Source organism: Euprymna scolopes, chromosome 11 (genome assembly GCF_053919585.1).
Source record: "Euprymna scolopes isolate OS-2025 chromosome 11, ASM5391958v1, whole genome shotgun sequence".
In the NCBI taxonomy this organism is placed as follows: Eukaryota; Metazoa; Mollusca; class Cephalopoda; order Sepiida; family Sepiolidae; genus Euprymna; species Euprymna scolopes.
In genome coordinates this window covers 21359639-21377860 of record NC_136492.1, presented here as the reverse complement: position 1 = coordinate 21377860, position 18222 = coordinate 21359639, and the positions used below count along the sequence as shown (strand labels likewise).

Sequence of the window (18222 nt, the reverse complement as noted above, 5' to 3'; positions counted from 1 at the left end):
ACAAGCTGTGTCCTGAGAATGGAGAAACGCTAATGTTTCTTCATTACAACTTAAAAGTATTCAGCTTTAAATACTGAAGAGACTGAGAGTAGAGGAGGCAGGCAGCAAGGGTAGAAGAGAAAGTTGAGCAGCAGCAAATGCATAACTTTAGATTAAAGAATTACAATTTGTACTTTGTAGTTGGTTTGTAATTTCTTTTTTGTTATCTAATTGTTTAATTATATTCATTTAAAAATCAGAAATTGTACTTTATATTTTGTAATTTTAGTTAATAAAGCCAAAAAGCCATAATATTAGTCAGACAATTACTTTTCATAATTTTCGGATATCAGGGCTCTATGGACAAATTTATCATTAGTTGGCCTTTGACAAACTAAATATTTTCGTTTACTTGCCAAATAGAAAAGTTACTAGCCAAACCTACATGATTTTTAGAATATGACATCTTCGTTCTATGACAAATATGTACATCATAAAGATTTTTCTGTGTGTTTTTTTTAATAAGTGTAATTCTAAATATACAACAAATTTTATATTGATACTTGAAGCTATAAACATTTTAATTTCTTCAGGTGTTTTTTTTTTAACAGCCTTCGTTTAAAAAAATTATATATATTGTTCCATTAAACTTTTATTGTTTAAATAATTTAACTTTGTTAGTCTCATTTAAAAAAAAAAAATGTTGAAAAGTTATTTTTCGCTCCGTAGTGAGTTTTGGAAGAGTGTCAGTGAAAGAAATACAATCGCCAAAAGATAAGCGTTTTATTATTTCTAGTCGCTACTTTGAAAAATCACTCGCAAATTACAATTTAATATGTAATATTGTTTTGTTTTTTCTTAAAACGACATACTTAAAAAATCGGTTTGTCAACTCTATCTTAACAAGCATCAATTTTTTTGTTGTTTAACTTATTTTAAAACGTTTATTTATTTCGAAACATAAGTAGTGTCGAGTGATTTAGAACGAAAATAAAATGGCTGACATGAGACGGTCATCTGTGGATCCTCGATAATCGGCCAAAAATAGAAAATAAAACAAAATATTAGGTAAATATCCAGATCCGCTACTATAGAACACCGACCACTCTAATTTGTTTTTTTACAGGTAATTGAGATCGCTGACAACGAATCTGATAGTCAAACTTGGGGCAAATTTACCGTTTGCATGGTATTAACCTCCGAACCCACGAATAACTTTCCACCGTTTTGCAGCTTCCGTTTACGCTACGCGTGCGCGCTGCAGCATGAACGACGGCTTGCTTCACCTAGCAAACTGCCTTCTCACATGGCGTACCAATCAAAAAATTAGGGACTGACATTTTTTTAATGACTTACAGTTAAAGAAAAGTACAACAAATTGGGGGACTTTTTTTTTTTTTTTGTCTCACATAGTTTTTAATGTGGTTTACAAAAACATAAGCACCAAACATCTTTGTTTTTCATTCTTTTTTTTGCGGGAGGGGGATTCAATTATAGAACTTATGTGGCTTAATAGGTGCTTTTGCAGTTTAGTTAAACGTTTTTCCGTAAGTAACGCACCGACATTTACCAATTAGAACACCATTTAACATTTTCCGAAGATTTTACTGTTTACATTAGGCGCGAGCGGGGGGGGGGGACGGATGTGATGTTGGTGGCGCGCGCCCCAACATCACATCCGCGCCCCCAATGTAAACAGTAAAATCTTGGGAGGGTTTGTATTACTGTACACATAGATTCGAAAAAGTTGTCAAAAAACAAATATATAACAAATAAATATTATCAAAGGCAAGATAAGTTACTTTTCTACCTAACTGTATATATTTTTCGTGTTTTTATTCAATGTAACATGCTTATTCAGTTCGAAAAGCGTACAATGTTTACCGATGTATTGGAAAATTCAAAATGGCGCCCGACACTCTCTTTAATACGGTAAGTTCAGGAAAAGATGTTATGAATAATAAACTAGACGAACTACTGTTAGAAATTCGCTCATTATATGTTACCGTGACATAAGTTGACATATATTCGGTGTTTTTTTAGTAGTATTTTTTCTAGTTTTTTATTTATAACACCTTTTCCCAAACTTACCATGTTAAAGAGAGTGTCGGGAGCCATTTTGAATTTTCCAATACATCGGTAAACACTGCGTGTTTTTCGAGCTGAATAAACGTTACATTGAATAAAAACAAAAAAAAAAAATGTATCCAGTTTGGTAGAAAAGTAACTTATCTTGCCTTTGATAATATTTATTTGTTATATATTTGTTTTTTGACAACTTTTTCGAATCTGTGTACAGTAATACAAACCCGAAAATTCTATATCCTGGAAAAAAAAATCCCCTCCCCCAACGTAGTTTGCTTGGTGAAGCCGTCGTTTATGCTACAGCGTGCATACGCGTAGCGTAAACGGAAGCTGCAAAATGGTGGAAAGTAGTTCCTGGGTTCAGGGGTAAATACCATGCAAACGGTAAATTTGCCCCAAGTTTGACTATCAGATTCGTTGTCAGCGATCTCAATTACCTATAAAAAAACAAATTAGAGTGGTCGGTGTTCTGTAGTAGCGGATCTGGATATTTACCAAATATTATTTGAAACCCATCATCCAGTAAATGTCACGATGATATTAAAAATAAAGGTAGTGCGAAACCAGTCGGGGCAGTTTAATTTTCAATTCTTGAGCGATTATCTTGTTTCTCAATATGACCGCCTAATATCGGTCATTCTTTTTTTCGTTCTAAGCACCCAACACTATTTGTGTTTCGAAATAAATAAACGCTTTAAAATAAGTTAAACTACAAAAAACACTAATTCAGATAGGTAGAAGCGTAACTCATCTTGCATTTGGTAATATATTTGTTCGTTTTTTTTTTTTTTTTTTTTTTTTTTTTTTTTTTTTTTTTTGTGTGTATATTGCTAAATAAATGCCCAGAAACCGGCATGCATTGTAGATTTTTATTTTTTATTTTTTTAATAAGAGTTTTTTTATTCGTATTTTACTATATTGCATTTTGTCTTCAATAAATAATCGATTTATGGTAAATATTAGATAGTAATACGTAAATTCTAGAGGCGAGAAACAGACACAAGAAATGGCCGCATGATTCTGTCTCGCCTCCCTCCCTCTCTCCCCCCCTCTCTATTTTTTTTAATGTTTCGTTAATTTCAATGTATACCGTTTTTGTTTAACGGGTCTCTCTCTCTCTCTCTCTCTCTCTCTCTCTCTCTCTCTCTCTCTCTCATATATATATATATATATATATATATATATATATATATATATGTGTGTGTGTGTGCGTGTGATTCTTCGAAAATCGAAATATTTAATTTCAAGTAAAACCAATGGTATGTCACAGTTATGAACCTATCCCAAAAGTACGAGAAACGATAAGGTAGAAAATTAATTATTAATGAAAATTAGCGAAAATTGAATTTTGAAACAAAAAAAAAAAACAACAAAAAACCCCCCCAAAACACGCAAAATTCTAATTATAACAAAAGGAAGGGGGCGGGGGGGTAAATATTTTCTGGAAACCGAATTTTCGCTAATTGTTTTCAAAAACTGTTTTCATTAATAATTAATTTTCTACCATATCGTTTTTCGTAGTTTTTGGATATTTTCCTTATTGTGCCATGACAATTAAGGCGATTGGTTCTGCGTGAAATTGCATATTTCAAATTTCGTTATTATGACAAAATCTCTCTCTCTCACTATATATATATATATATATATATATATATATATATATATATATATATATATATATATATATATATATATATATATATATATAACGTAAGTAAATTATTTGAAATCTCGTTGCTTTTTTATTTCTTCCATCAAAAAGAAGCTAATTTATTTTTTTTTTATATTGATCTTCGTGATCAGAATTTCTTTCCTCGTATTTTATTTTTGTCATTTTCAATTTTATGAAAAGTAAGATGAAAATAAAACGTGGGCGGTGGGGGGGGGGCTGTCGTCTATTTTGCTTTTGTTTTCGTCTCGTATTTTCATTTCATGCCGTTTACGTAAGAAAACAAAATAACTAGAAAACAATTTTCTTTATTACTTTTAGACATGCTAAAAACAATTTTTCCCCCCGTCACTTAAAACAGACGGAAAAGCCGAACTGACCTATTTGTTTACTATGGAAGGTCAGTGGGGCCATAATTGTCACTTCATTTATTTTTAAACTGGGTTTTTCCATTTTTATTTATTTTTAATCTTACGGGAGACTTATTTTTTCTTTTTGTATAATTCTTCGCCCTTTCATTTGTGTTATTAAAGCAGAAAATTTATAGAATTGTCTGTTTTTTTCTTTCTTCTTGTTATTAATTACCGTTGCCAGTTGCCACAATAAAACCTAATATAAAAGCGCCTTTTATGACTTGTCACGTTTTTCTTCTTCTTCGTGTTATTGGCATTTTAAAAAAATATTTTTTTCGTTTGTTTGTTTCTTCCCTGCTCTCCATTTTATCTTAAAAACTAATGTTCTTTTTTAGGATATATTATAATGATAATAATAATTACAAAAAATACGGACAAATATTTACATATCCATCACGGAACGAAGATGTCATATTCCAAAAGTCAAGTAAATTGATCAAATTATAATTATATTTTTTTAATTAAGAAAATTACTAAGCCAGGCGCTGTTTTTTTTTTTATTTTAATTTTTTTATCCGCCACAGTTTATAAATAAACGGACAACTCAATTCGAACTATTGATATAAGAATCATTTATAATGAATACAATTTATGCTGAAAAATGTAAAAGTATTTTATAAATAAATTACTTGATAAATTTTCGTGATTTTTCGAATGACATTTTCGTTCCGAGAACATCATGAAGATTTTTCTGTATTTTTAAATTTTTTAATTAAGTAGAATTATAAATAAGAACCTAATTAACTGATTGTAAATGACAAAATATGAAAGAATCAGTTAGACCCCCCCCCATCTTCTGGGAATTTACTTTTACGGTGATTTGTGCGAACATCACTTAAAAACTTGTCAGAAAAAAAATAAAAGAAGCATTTAAAAAAATTAGTAGGGGATTAGTTTTGTATATAAATTTAACGTTAAATAACCCTCCATTTCCGGGTCCTAACTTTTAAGGGCAGTTGACTATTTTTTCTACAAACCCTAAATCCGACTGGCAAGATGGTACTCCCCCCCCCCAAAAAAAATAACCGCGTATCATATCGTATATCTCCCAGAAAAAAAAAAAAAGGCGCTAAAATCGTTAAAAATATGAAGGGTGGGAGTGAATAAAAGATCTATATTAAATTTCTTTACGAAATTGATCCCCCACTTTAAATTCTAAATTGTTTTGTTTTTTCTGCAAACATTTTTTTTTCAGGTGTTTACATGTATATTATTTCCCTAAAAAAGAAAGGGTAGAATCTTTTAGGGAAGATGGAAGGAGGTTAGTCCTTTTATAATGATAGAGGGTATTAATCTATAATGGTACCTTCCATTTGATTCTTTGCCCTTTCATTTTAAAACCACACAAATGTTTTGTTTTTGTTATTGTCGCAATAAAACCTAAATCAGTTGCCTTTTACGAGTCGTCACGTTTTCGTATTATTGACGTCTTTAAAATTTGTCTTTTATTTATTTTTTTCTCTCTCCCTTTCCCCCCCTCTCTCTCTCTCGCTCTCTCTCTCTCTCTCTTCCCCTCTCTCCCCTTCATTTTATCTTAAAACAAAAACAAATAAGCCATAGATTATGAAAAACAAGTCTGTCCAAATAAAACATCCACACTACGCAGATTAAAAGGATAGCGACATATTTTAGTCGCGTGCAAGCGACCCACTAAGTCACTCCGTCGGTCTGTCTGTCGGTAACACTTTTGTGCTTGGCCTTTTTGGTTAAGATCAAAGGTCTGTTGTTAATAGATGCTGTTCTAGCTTTTTAAGCTTTTCTTGGCCTTTTGGCCAAGATCAAAGTGTAGTATCTGTTCTTACTACATGCTGTACTTATGTTTGTAACTTTGTGATATAAAGTGGGGTGGGGGTTACTTTTCTGTATTAATTTAATGTAAAATGATCACCCACTTTACAACCAGTCATTCTCAAAGTCATTCAAGTCATTCTCCAGATCATTCAAGTTGTTTTCGAAGGATTCCAGTTATTTTTTAAGCATTCAAGTCATTCTTAAGGTCATTCAATTCATCCTTAAGTTCATTAAAGCCTTTCTAAGTCATTTACTTTTTATTTATTTAAGTTATTTCAGTCCATTTTTCGGTCATTTTAGTTTATCTTTAAGAATTTCATGTCAATCCTACGTTCACGCATTCATTCATTACACGAGAGCACGCGACTAACGGCTATCGGCCTTGTTAGCTTATGCGCAAATTTAAAAACAGCAAATAAGAATTGAATGAATAAAAAAGAAAATAAAACGAAAAATCTTTCAAAGCAAAGCAATAATAGATACCTTCTTCCGAGATAGTTTTTTTTTTTTTTTTTTTTTTTTTTTTTTTCGGTAATATGTGGACACCCTGAAAAAAATTTGTAAAATATATATATATATATATATATATATATATATAGAAAGAGAGAGAATTTAGAGAGGGAGATCTGATATTGGAACAAAGAAACTGGATGGAATCTGAAAGGCGATCTTTCTCGCCTCCTGCAAGCACCACAATTCTGAGGTCCCTCACAACTTTGATTATTATAGAACCATATTCTTTGGAACATGTGTTTGTGAATTGTGCCTTCCCCCTCTTTCTCCAGCCGGGGGGGGGGGAATAGTCTTTTTCTTGTCATCAATTCAAAAGAGACCAAATTTCGTACTGGATTCTCTGATGTCGGTCCCACAAACCTGGTCTCCAAGCATATTTAAATTTCAAATAGTTTTTTTGTTTTTCAAAATCTAAAGTAGAAAACAACAAAAAATATACAGTATAAAATATGGGTCTTGAGCCGGTTAAAATAGTTAAGGGATCAAAAATGCTGATCTCTGGCATCTGTACGGAATTTCGAAAAGAACCCTTTATTTCACGTACAAGGGTAATATATACTTAGTTCTCTCTCATTGCAAGAACTATGACACCACGGTTGAAAAGTGGGATTGAGAAATCAGCGCCCCCAAGGAGAGACACTCTGATCTGCAAAAAGTGCCTGGGCAGCCCTATCAGCATTCCCCGATAGAGAAAAGGCCAAGCCTGGGAGGGTAGACGTCTTAGAACTGCATAGGAACGGCATTACACCACAATCAACAAGGACTAGGTCATTAGCAAAATGGTCTAAGCTCTGTTGATTTTGAGGGTCGAGGATAAAAATCCCTAGATGAGGTAGTATGCTATCGTTCTGTCAGCCATGACCTGGTAGAAATCTTAAATAATCTGCAATTGTATTCTGAGTATCGCCCGCACTAAGCATTGAGCTTTCAAACTTCAGAAGAGTGACACTTACAACTGAATTTTACCTAGTACATTATTTGTTATGCCATGGGTCCTTGCACAAGGTAAATCCTCAGTGTTTCTCTTTGTAAAGGTGGTCGCCTCGTTTCGTCTATGGGTGTAATAAGACTTATTTCATCCTTGAACTGAAGGGGTGGGAGTAAAGTAACTTAATTACCATTGCTCCCAGGTCTACTCTGATCCAGAGTGGTAGTACCTGTTAAGATCCCAACTATGGGTTACATAGAAATCTACTTGAAAAAAACCCCAAATATATTCTATTAAAAAATTGTTCTTCAAAATCACTGGATTCGGCATTAAATAACCTGAAAAGGGTTGATATGCCATAAAACAACCAACCAACCAATTTCTTGAACTCAAGGACTAAAACATTGAAGAGCTGCAAAGACGAGAGTAGTACCATTAAAACAAGTGACCTTTTGTGTTCCAGAACTTGTTTTTCTACATGCTTGCCACCATTATCGACATAATTTTGCCAGATATGAATGATGGCTGTGCATGGGCGTTCGGAGTGTGCTTTTACCTACAAGGATCATTCCAAAAGTAAAGCTTCCTAGTCTTTAACTCAAAAAGTTGAAGAGTTACGAAGACAGGACCGATACTATTAAAACGAGCAACCTTTTTCGCTCCGGAATTGAATTTTCTGCATAGTCACCTCCATTCTCAATGTACTTTTGCCAGCCTCTTTTGATACCTCGATCGTAAAAGTTGGTGGTAGGGCGCTTTGTCATTTGCATCTCTGCTGGCACTTTGAAATCGACGAACACATCTCCTAACTCTGCCAATATCAACTGCATCAGCTTTGGAAACGTTCAACAGGCGCTGGTGAATGTTGATCGGTTCAATTTAAAAAATTTTTTTTTTTGCATGGAGGAATTCAGTGACACGTCTCCGCTTCTGACACCTGTTTATAACAGGGTTGCTTTGTTAAAGTATCACACTGCTAATATCTGCAACAGAGAGATGAAACTTTCAAGTCATGAATTCATAAGTTCAGTCATCATAACAATGCAATTTGCAATCTCCTCCAATCTATTCGAACGGAAAAAAAAAATAGGAGACATTACTTTTGGAACGTCTCTTGTATTTTATTTCCCATGTAAAAAATACACATAATTTATAATTGTTTTCTAGCTTAGCTCATATACAGAATATACTTTAAGTTCAGGTAGAATCAATCCTATGACTGAATAGTGTAAATAATTCTTACATAATCCGTTTGAATATATAAAATCAGAACAATTTCCACTTTATAGCACACGTTGTATCAAGTATGTCAAAACATTTCTGCAACTGTGATTCCGAAGTGCTATCGCACTCGTGAGTGTATCTTCCATTATGTGTACATCACAAAGGCGGACCTTTCTTTTCAAAAGATTATGTAATGTTATGGAGTAAATATTTGGACTATTGTGTGTCGGTATTGATTTTTTTTTTTTTTTCTAACTTAAAGCTATCTTGCTTTATATCATAGTAGATATTCATACGAAATATCCTCACCAATTAATAAAGGATATTGATGAATGTAATAGATTTGAATCTAACATATAAGGTTATCTTGTCGGAATTTTAAAGTTAGACCCAAATAGCAGTTAATCTGATATATTGATAATTGATTTGTACTAGGCTACTTTTTTGTTACATTTTTTTTTTTTTAACATATAACTACGTTGTTGATATGTGTATATCTATATATTTCACTTTGCTTGTGAATATAATTTGTTTACATTTACTGAAAATACTTTTTCCGGCTAAGAAAACTGTTAGAATGTAGACATTTTCCCTCATCCACCTTAATAGATTAAAGAGAAGTTATTGCATACAATTATACTGAGATCTCTTCTTTGAATTCTTCAAAAGTATATCTATATGTGTGTGAGTGTGTGTATGTGTGTATGTATATATGGTCATGTCATATGCTACTGGTACCATGTAACCCAGTACTACCTGCCTCATGGTCGGGTCATCGGCGACTAAACTGGTTCCCCCACCAGACTTGTTTGGTGAGGAGGGCGGCTAGTCTCCCTGAAGGATTAAAAACAAGACCTTCCAAAGGGCGAATGAACTCTTTTTCTGGGTCAACGGCCAACTAGCACCGTGTATATTTGTGTGTGTGTATATGTGTATTGGGGTAGAGAGGGCTCCCATAAGCCGTGGTGAAGGCAACTTTTCTAGGAGAAGCAAATCTCTGATTTAAAAAACCATAAAGCAGAAGACCAGTACCCGCATTAAGCTGGTCTGCATTTTAATTTGTTGCTGGCTATCTTGCTCTTGCTTGTTGCTGGATCTCAACATTTTGAACCGAGAGAGAGACTTAGCTGTCGTACAAAGCTAAGACTCTGTAACATCATATTTGTATAGATAGTCCCTCAGATATTTGGGCTCATGAATTTTAAATATCTAAGGGAGTGGCACTCGTCTGACAAGACGTTGCAATCATCATATATATATATATATAGAGAGAGAGAGAGAGAGAGAGTAAAATTTTCAATTCAGAGACAAAATATAACAGCATGCCAAAAGATAGACTGACTGAACTAAAACAGATTTTATAATGTAGATAAATTCGGAATATCTGCCTTACTCATGGCTTAAATGCTAGCTTTATTTTGATGTCTGTAACTTCTCTCCGCCTACTTTTTCTGATGAGGAGACTGTTTTAAAGGACAAAACTTTTGTCAAATTAAGGTAAATACTTATTGTTAATTTCAATAAAATGAACGTTGCTTCCGAAACGATTGTACAATCGAGTTTATTTTGTTTGTTTTTCCTTTTGAAACTAATTTTTAATTCACAATTATGAATCGTTTTACTCAATATTGAAATAGCTCTAGGATACTTATACCTATTAAGCTTATTATATATCTAAAGTACTATGGGCACTGTTTTCTTTTAAAAATATTAATACATTTAGTAATACATTAAAATAAACTCTGCTCTTTAGACTCCAGGTCTAATTCTCTCTAAAAAATAATATATATATATATATAATCTTGGTAAATATCCATAGTCTGTCCAGATTAAAGGAAGCTACCATATTCATATAACTGCTAAGTCTTGACAGACGCGAGCCATCTCTTTTCAGGCCAGCGGCTGACTTGCACAGTCTGACACTTATGTGAAACAAAGTCAAGTGTTTATAGGAGCACCTCAGGTAATCAGCAACATCCCCCCTCCCTCCTTTCCAAATGATGAAGTAATTCTTTGAAAAGGTGTACCACCTATCTTGGGCAAGTAAAGCTGGCTTACTCTAAAGTAGGAAATTTCTATGAAATATTAAGTTTACAAGGGGTCCCCCATCATATCTTTATCTCGATCAGGGGAGATAACTTTTTTTGCTGGGAGATATGGTCGTCTTTATATATAAAACATCTGATATTCTCGGTAAAACTGCAATTTAGTGGCTTGAACAATGCTATGAAAAATTGTATATAGGTAGTTAAATTTTTTAAAGATTATAACATGATTAATCTTTTTAAGTTAAAATCAATTCAGTATTACGCATGGAACCTGAGGGAAAAAAACACTTTTGAAATGAGTGAATATGCTATGAGGGGCATTCCAAAAGTAATGCCTCCTATTTTTTATTCTGCCTCAATCGCTCGGAAGTGATTGCAAATTGCATTGCTATGATGACTGAACTTATGCATTCATGACCTGAAAGTTCCATCTCTCTCTTGGAAATATTGATGGTGTCAGACTCTAAGAAAACAACCCCCTGTCATGGATGTGCATCAAAAGCAGAGATGCATTATTGAATTCCTTGCAAAAATGCTTTGAGTATGGTGGTGACTATGTAGAAAAATAACTTTTGGAGCACAAAAGGTCGCTCGTTTTAATGATACAACTCTTGTCTTCATAGCTCTTCAGCTTTTTGAACTAAAAAAAATAGGAGGCTTTACTTTTGGAACAACCTTTGAATGACAAAACGTGCTCCACATAGCTATACACAGCCATCATTTATCACATTTATGTTTCTGCATTGAGAATGGTGGTGGCTATGTAGAAAAATAAATTCTGAAGCACAAATAGGGGGCTTTGCTTTTGGAATGATCTTCATAGTAGTTTTACAATATTGTGCTTCCATCTTCATAGTAGTTTTACAATATTGTGCTTCCATCTTCATAGTAGTTTTACAATATCGTGCTTCCATCTTCATAGTAGTTTTACAATATTGTGCTTCCATCTTCATAGTAGTTTTACAATATTGTGCTTCCATCTTCATAGTAGTTTTACAATATTGTGCTTCCATCTTCATAGTAGTTTTACAATATTGTGCTTCCATCTTCATAGTAGTTTTACAATATTGTGCTTCCATCTTCATAGTAGTTTTACAATATTGTGCTTCCATCTTCATAGTAGTTTTACAATATTGTGCTTCCATCTTCATAGTAGTTTTACAATATCGTGCTTCCATCTTCATAGTAGTTTTACAATATCGTGCTTCCATCTTCATAGTAGTTTTACAATATCGTGCTTCCATCTTCATAGTAGTTTTACAATATCGTGCTTCCATCTTCATAGTAGTTTTACAATATCGTGCTTCCATCTTCATAGTAGTTTTACAATATCGTGCTTCCATCTTCATAGTAGTTTTACAATATCGTGCTTCCATCTTCATAGTAGTTTTACAATATCGTGCTTCCATCTTCATAGTAGTTTTACAATATCGTGCTTCCATCTTCATAGTAGTTTTACAATATCGTGCTTCCATCTTCATAGTAGTTTTACAATATTGTGCTTCCATCTTCATAGTAGTTTTACAATATTGTGCTTCCATCTTCATAGTAGTTTTACAATATTGTGCTTCCATCTTCATAGTAGTTTTACAATATTGTGCTTCCATCTTCATAGTAGTTTTACAATATCGTGCTTCCATCTTCATAGTAGTTTTACAATATCGTGCTTCCATCTTCATAGTAGTTTTACAATATCGTGCTTCCATCTTCATAGTAGTTTTACAATATCGTGCTTCCATCTTCATAGTAGTTTTACAATATCGTGCTTCCATCTTCATAGTAGTTTTGCAATATCGTGCTTCCATCTTCATAGTAGTTTTACAATATCGTGCTTCCATCTTCATAGTAGTTTTACAATATCGTGCTTCCATCTTCATAGTAGTTTTACAATATTGTGCTTCCATCTTCATAGTAGTTTTACAATATTGTGCTTCCATCTTCATAGTAGTTTTACAATATTGTGCTTCCATCTTCATAGTAGTTTTACAATATTGTGCTTCCATCTTCATAGTAGTTTTACAATATTGTGCTTCCATCTTCATAGTAGTTTTACAATATTGTGCTTCCATCTTCATAGTAGTTTTACAATATTGTGCTTCCATCTTCATAGTAGTTTTACAATATTGTGCTTCCATCTTCATAGTAGTTTTACAATATTGTGCTTCCATCTTCATAGTAGTTTTACAATATTGTGCTTCCATCTTCATAGTAGTTTTACAATATCCTGCTTCCATCTTCATAGTAGTTTTACAATATCGTGCTTCCATCTTCATAGTAGTTTTACAATATCGTGCTTCCATCTTCATAGTAGTTTTACAATATCGTGCTTCCATCTTCATAGTAGTTTTACAATATCGTGCTTCCATCTTCATAGTAGTTTTACAATATTGTGCTTCCATCTTCATAGTAGTTTTACAATATTGTGCTTCCATCTTCATAGTAGTTTTACAATATTGTGCTTCCATCTTCATAGTAGTTTTACAATATTGTGCTTCCATCTTCATAGTAGTTTTACAATATTGTGCTTCCATCTTCATAGTAGTTTTACAATATTGTGCTTCCATCTTCATAGTAGTTTTACAATATCGTGCTTCCATCTTCATAGTAGTTTTACAATATTGTGCTTCCATCTTCATAGTAGTTTTACAATATCGTGCTTCCATCTTCATAGTAGTTTTACAATATCGTGCTTCCATCTTCATAGTAGTTTTACAATATCGTGCTTCCATCTTCATAGTAGTTTTACAATATTGTGCTTCCATCTTCATAGTAGTTTTACAATATTGTGCTTCCATCTTCATAGTAGTTTTACAATATTGTGCTTCCATCTTCATAGTAGTTTTACAATATTGTGCTTCCATCTTCATAGTAGTTTTACAATATTGTGCTTCCATCTTCATAGTAGTTTTACAATATTGTGCTTCCATCTTCATAGTAGTTTTACAATATTGTGCTTCCATCTTCATAGTAGTTTTACAATATTGTGCTTCCATCTTCATAGTAGTTTTACAATATTGTGCTTCCATCTTCATAGTAGTTTTACAATATTGTGCTTCCATCTTCATAGTAGTTTTACAATATTGTGCTTCCATCTTCATAGTAGTTTTACAATATTGTGCTTCCATCTTCATAGTAGTTTTACAATATCGTGCTTCCATCTTCATAGTAGTTTTACAATATCGTGCTTCCATCTTCATAGTAGTTTTACAATATCGTGCTTCCATCTTCATAGTAGTTTTACAATATCGTGCTTCCATCTTCATAGTAGTTTTACAATATTGTGCTTCCATCTTCATAGTAGTTTTACAATATTGTGCTTCCATCTTCATAGTAGTTTTACAATATTGTGCTTCCATCTTCATAGTAGTTTTACAATATTGTGCTTCCATCTTCATAGTAGTTTTACAATATTGTGCTTCCATCTTCATAGTAGTTTTACAATATTGTGCTTCCATCTTCATAGTAGTTTTACAATATTGTGCTTCCATCTTCATAGTAGTTTTACAATATTGTGCTTCCATCTTCATAGTAGTTTTACAATATTGTGCTTCCATCTTCATAGTAGTTTTACAATATTGTGCTTCCATCTTCATAGTAGTTTTACAATATTGTGCTTCCATCTTCATAGTAGTTTTACAATATTGTGCTTCCATCTTCATAGTAGTTTTACAATATTGTGCTTCCATCTTCATAGTAGTTTTACAATATTGTGCTTCCATCTTCATAGTAGTTTTACAATATCGTGCTTCCATCTTCATAGTAGTTTTTTTCACAGTGTAGTATCTGTTGACAAATAAAAATCTAGTGACCGCCCCAATTTTTTAATTTTCACCTCTGAGCAGCTCCAGATGAAAAGTTTTCCACATGTTTGAATACCCTATATACCAAATTTTAAGTCTGTAGACACACACACACACACACACACACACACACACACACACACACACACACACACACATTTTCTTACTTATATAGAAAATATAGACTAGCAGGCTGCCGGTGTTACGCTTAGAAAAGAGGCTTGCCTTTTTTCTGTTGTTCTTGGCCTTCGAGCACAGATCAAAGTGTAGTATCTGTTCTGGCAGATACTGCAAGCAAAGGGGCAACCCCTCATATAAGACCTTGGTCAATGTAGGGGCAACCCTTCATACCAATTGTCACTATCCAGCTTCCCTACTCCCCGGGGAGTTGGTCCCCATTTCCCTTTCACTCCTCACATAAAAAATCGGCCTTGTGCCTAATTTGCTCGGTGGGGGAGCAAATAAATACCTGGCCTTCGGGCGGGATCAAAGTGTAGTATCTGTACTGCAGATGCTGCACGTAAGATAATTTGTACCAGTCAGTGGAGGGGAAACCCTCTATACTGGGACAATTATTATTTTTGGTAACCAGAGTGCCCCCTTTTTGCCTACTTTTAGGGGAGCCGGTTTTTACCCCACATTAAAAACGGCCTTGTTCCTAATTTGCTTTGGTGGGGAAGCAAATAAATACATGAATTATATTTCAATTCAGGCAGATTACACATTTATAATTATAGAGATAATTCTTTATCAATTTTTATATATATATAAATCGAAACCAAAATATGCAGCTCTCCAGCCTCATTCCTTAGCCTCTGAGCCATGCCCACACACACACACACACACACACACACACACACACACACACACACACACATCTGTTATCCCTTTTTTAAAAGAAGGAATCGCAAGATCATTGAAAACAAGATTCAAGCAAGAGTTCAGGGTCCAGTTTTATTTATATATAGTGCATGCGCTGGAACTTGTATTTTTATCTGTAGAGTTGAATGTAATAATCAAAGAAGAAACCGCCTGTGTGTGTGTATTGTGCGGTTATACAACTTACCTTCGGATGGGATCTGAGAGAGAGAGAAATTAAAGATGGCAGCAATGGATTTATAAGGTGTAGTCTCGTGGAATCTCACGAGATCTCATATTCCACTGCACACATATGCAAATGGAATAGGGTCAGTTTTCTAATAAAATGCCTGAGAACACGTGCTGGAAGTTGAGAAAGTTTACAGTGACGAATTCTAGCAGAACTTTTGCTTATCGTATTTATTTTATTTTGTTTTGCTGTTTACCAGTCCATTTAACTGCATTATCTTAAATGCCTAATGTAGAAAATATGCAGAAATAGAACTGAGCATAATAGTTAAATGAAACCAATCCTCCAATACGAAACCATAAAAATGAATAATTAATTAATGAAAGTTCACTTTTCAAGACCTATTCAAAATAGTTAACGCTTATTTAGTCACTCGCATATTCATGATAAAATTATATTAAGAAGTTCGTTTTAATAATTTTTGAAGAAAAAATATAAGTGGGTTGAAAAACTCAACTTTACATATATATAATCTCAAGTCGAAACATTTTGCTTTTTCACCTTAGCAGCAGCAGCAGTCTTTTTTTTTTTTTTTTTTTCTCTAACCATCAACAAAATGAATGAGGTGTTGTCTAAAAACCAAAAGACCTCTGTCGAGCAAAATAATCCACCCTGGACTTCTAATAACACCTAAATTATCATAATTGTATTATTCGTGCATGTAAATGGTTCTAGGTTTGCGCACCATTGCTTCCCTACAGCGGGCACATGCAAACCATGGGCATTTGTTGCTAAATATTTCTACACTCTGCAAGGTACTTCAAATGGTAATCTCCTCCTTGAAAAGGAGGAAGTAATCCCTTGGAGGGTTGAGTTTCTCAGACTTAGCCGTACCATATCACACTTCGAAAAAAAAAAAAAATCTAGTGGTTTAGGTCATTGTCGGATTGATTAGTGATGATTTCTGGCTTGTATGAAAATGTTGGCTATTAGAAACTATGTCCGAATTGGCAAATTTTTATCGACATCACAGTTGCTTATGATAAGTAATTATAGCATGCGGAAAACATACATGTATGTACAATGGGTAAATATCTTTAATTTTTTGCGGGGAAAAAAATGTGAAAGCACCTTGGCAAACCTGGAATATTTGTAATCCAATATTTTCTGGCAACATGGCTTGCGGAAACAGTTATCGGAGCTCTATGTCCTTTTTCAGATATTCACTTTTGTTACAAACCCATCCAATAAAATGCAATCTCTTGGTACCCCGTCGATAAGGCTAACTCCTACCTCTAAACATTTTCTGCTGGTACTATCTAGAACCAAGCCAGTAAGGGACAGATCTGCTGGGGGGGGTAGGGGCAACAGTAAAGATAGCTTCAGCCTTCTTTTCTAATTGGAAATGACCTTATTGTGTTTCTGAAGTTATTATGCTTAGCAGCTATTCCAAAATTCATAATAATCGATTAATTAGTTCAGGAGTTCTAATCGGACAAACATATAAGCATACACAGGCAGCAAAAAGAAAGTCCGCATTTGTAATTTTTTCAAAAACTGCAAATTTAAGCTAAATTTAATGTGACTGTTTGAACCTCATTTGATTGCCCTTTTATTCTTCTATAATTTTACCTGTTAATATTTGACTTTTAATTGAAATATTCTAGTCGTTACGTCACTTTAAAAAAAATACTTCAAATTAGGGAGGCAAAAAGAAAGTCTGCACAATGGAAAATTGTTATTTAAATGAAACTTAAGGGCATTAATGCAACACAAATACAACAGAAACACAATGAATTAGTTAATATTTAGTAGCATAGCCCTTCTGCAATTTGACAGCCTGCAATGTTTTGGGAATTCCTTGAATTAGACTGCAGTTATACTCTTGGAAAATGGCATCCCACTTTTCTTTAATTTTTGTCCAAAGTTCTTCCAAATTTGAAATTTTATCATTGCGTAGTTGTTGCTTGATGTAATGCCATACGTTTTCGATAGGATTGAGGTCTGGAGATTGTGCAGGCCAATCCAAACACGGAATATCATGCTCTTCCAGGAACCTCTTGGCATTGCCAGCTGTGTGAATGGGAGCATTATCTGCATGAAGATGGAATTATCATCCAAATTCCGACCAAGGTAGGGTAGAAAATTCTCAGTCAACATATTAATGTACTTGGTTGAATTAATTCCACCTTGCAAGCGAACTATAGGCCCTGGACCATTGGTTCTAATAATGCCCCACACCAAAACTGAATCTCCACCACCTTGCAGCGTTGAAACTGAGCACCTAGGATTTAATTCTTCATCTTTCCTCCGACAGACGTACTGCCTACCATAACTGCCTAGCCTATTGAACTTGCTTTCATCGCTAAAAAGCACTTCTGACCAATATCTTCATAGCTTTCATCGCTAAAAAGCACTTCTGATCAATGATCTTCATTGCCTCTGACGAAGTCCAAACGGCGCTTTCTGTTCTTTACAGAAATCATTGGCTTGCGTCTTGCAACATATCCTTGCAAATTAAATTCCTTTAATCTGTTCTTGACAGTAAAAAGAGAGCACTTTTTATCAAGATTGCACTGTTGTTGTATTTAGGGAGCCATTTCAAATCTGTTTCTTAGGCTGCCGATCTTGATAGCATTGTCTTCCCTGTTAGAAGTAACTCTAGTATGACCAGATTTAGGGACATCACTAACACTGCCGGTGTTTTGGTGCTTTTGCAGTCTT

At 33.9% G+C, this 18222-nt stretch overlaps 1 protein-coding gene and 1 pseudogene across 1 annotated transcript in view; both read left to right on the top strand.

Annotated features, from left to right (window-relative positions):
* The window catches only part of LOC145287800 (diphosphoinositol polyphosphate phosphohydrolase 1-like), a 567419-nt gene that overhangs the window by 24663 nt on the left and 524534 nt on the right, over nucleotides 1-18222 (top strand). The window lies entirely within an intron of this gene.
* LOC145288360 (U2 spliceosomal RNA) lies at nucleotides 5899-6039 on the top strand (annotated as a pseudogene).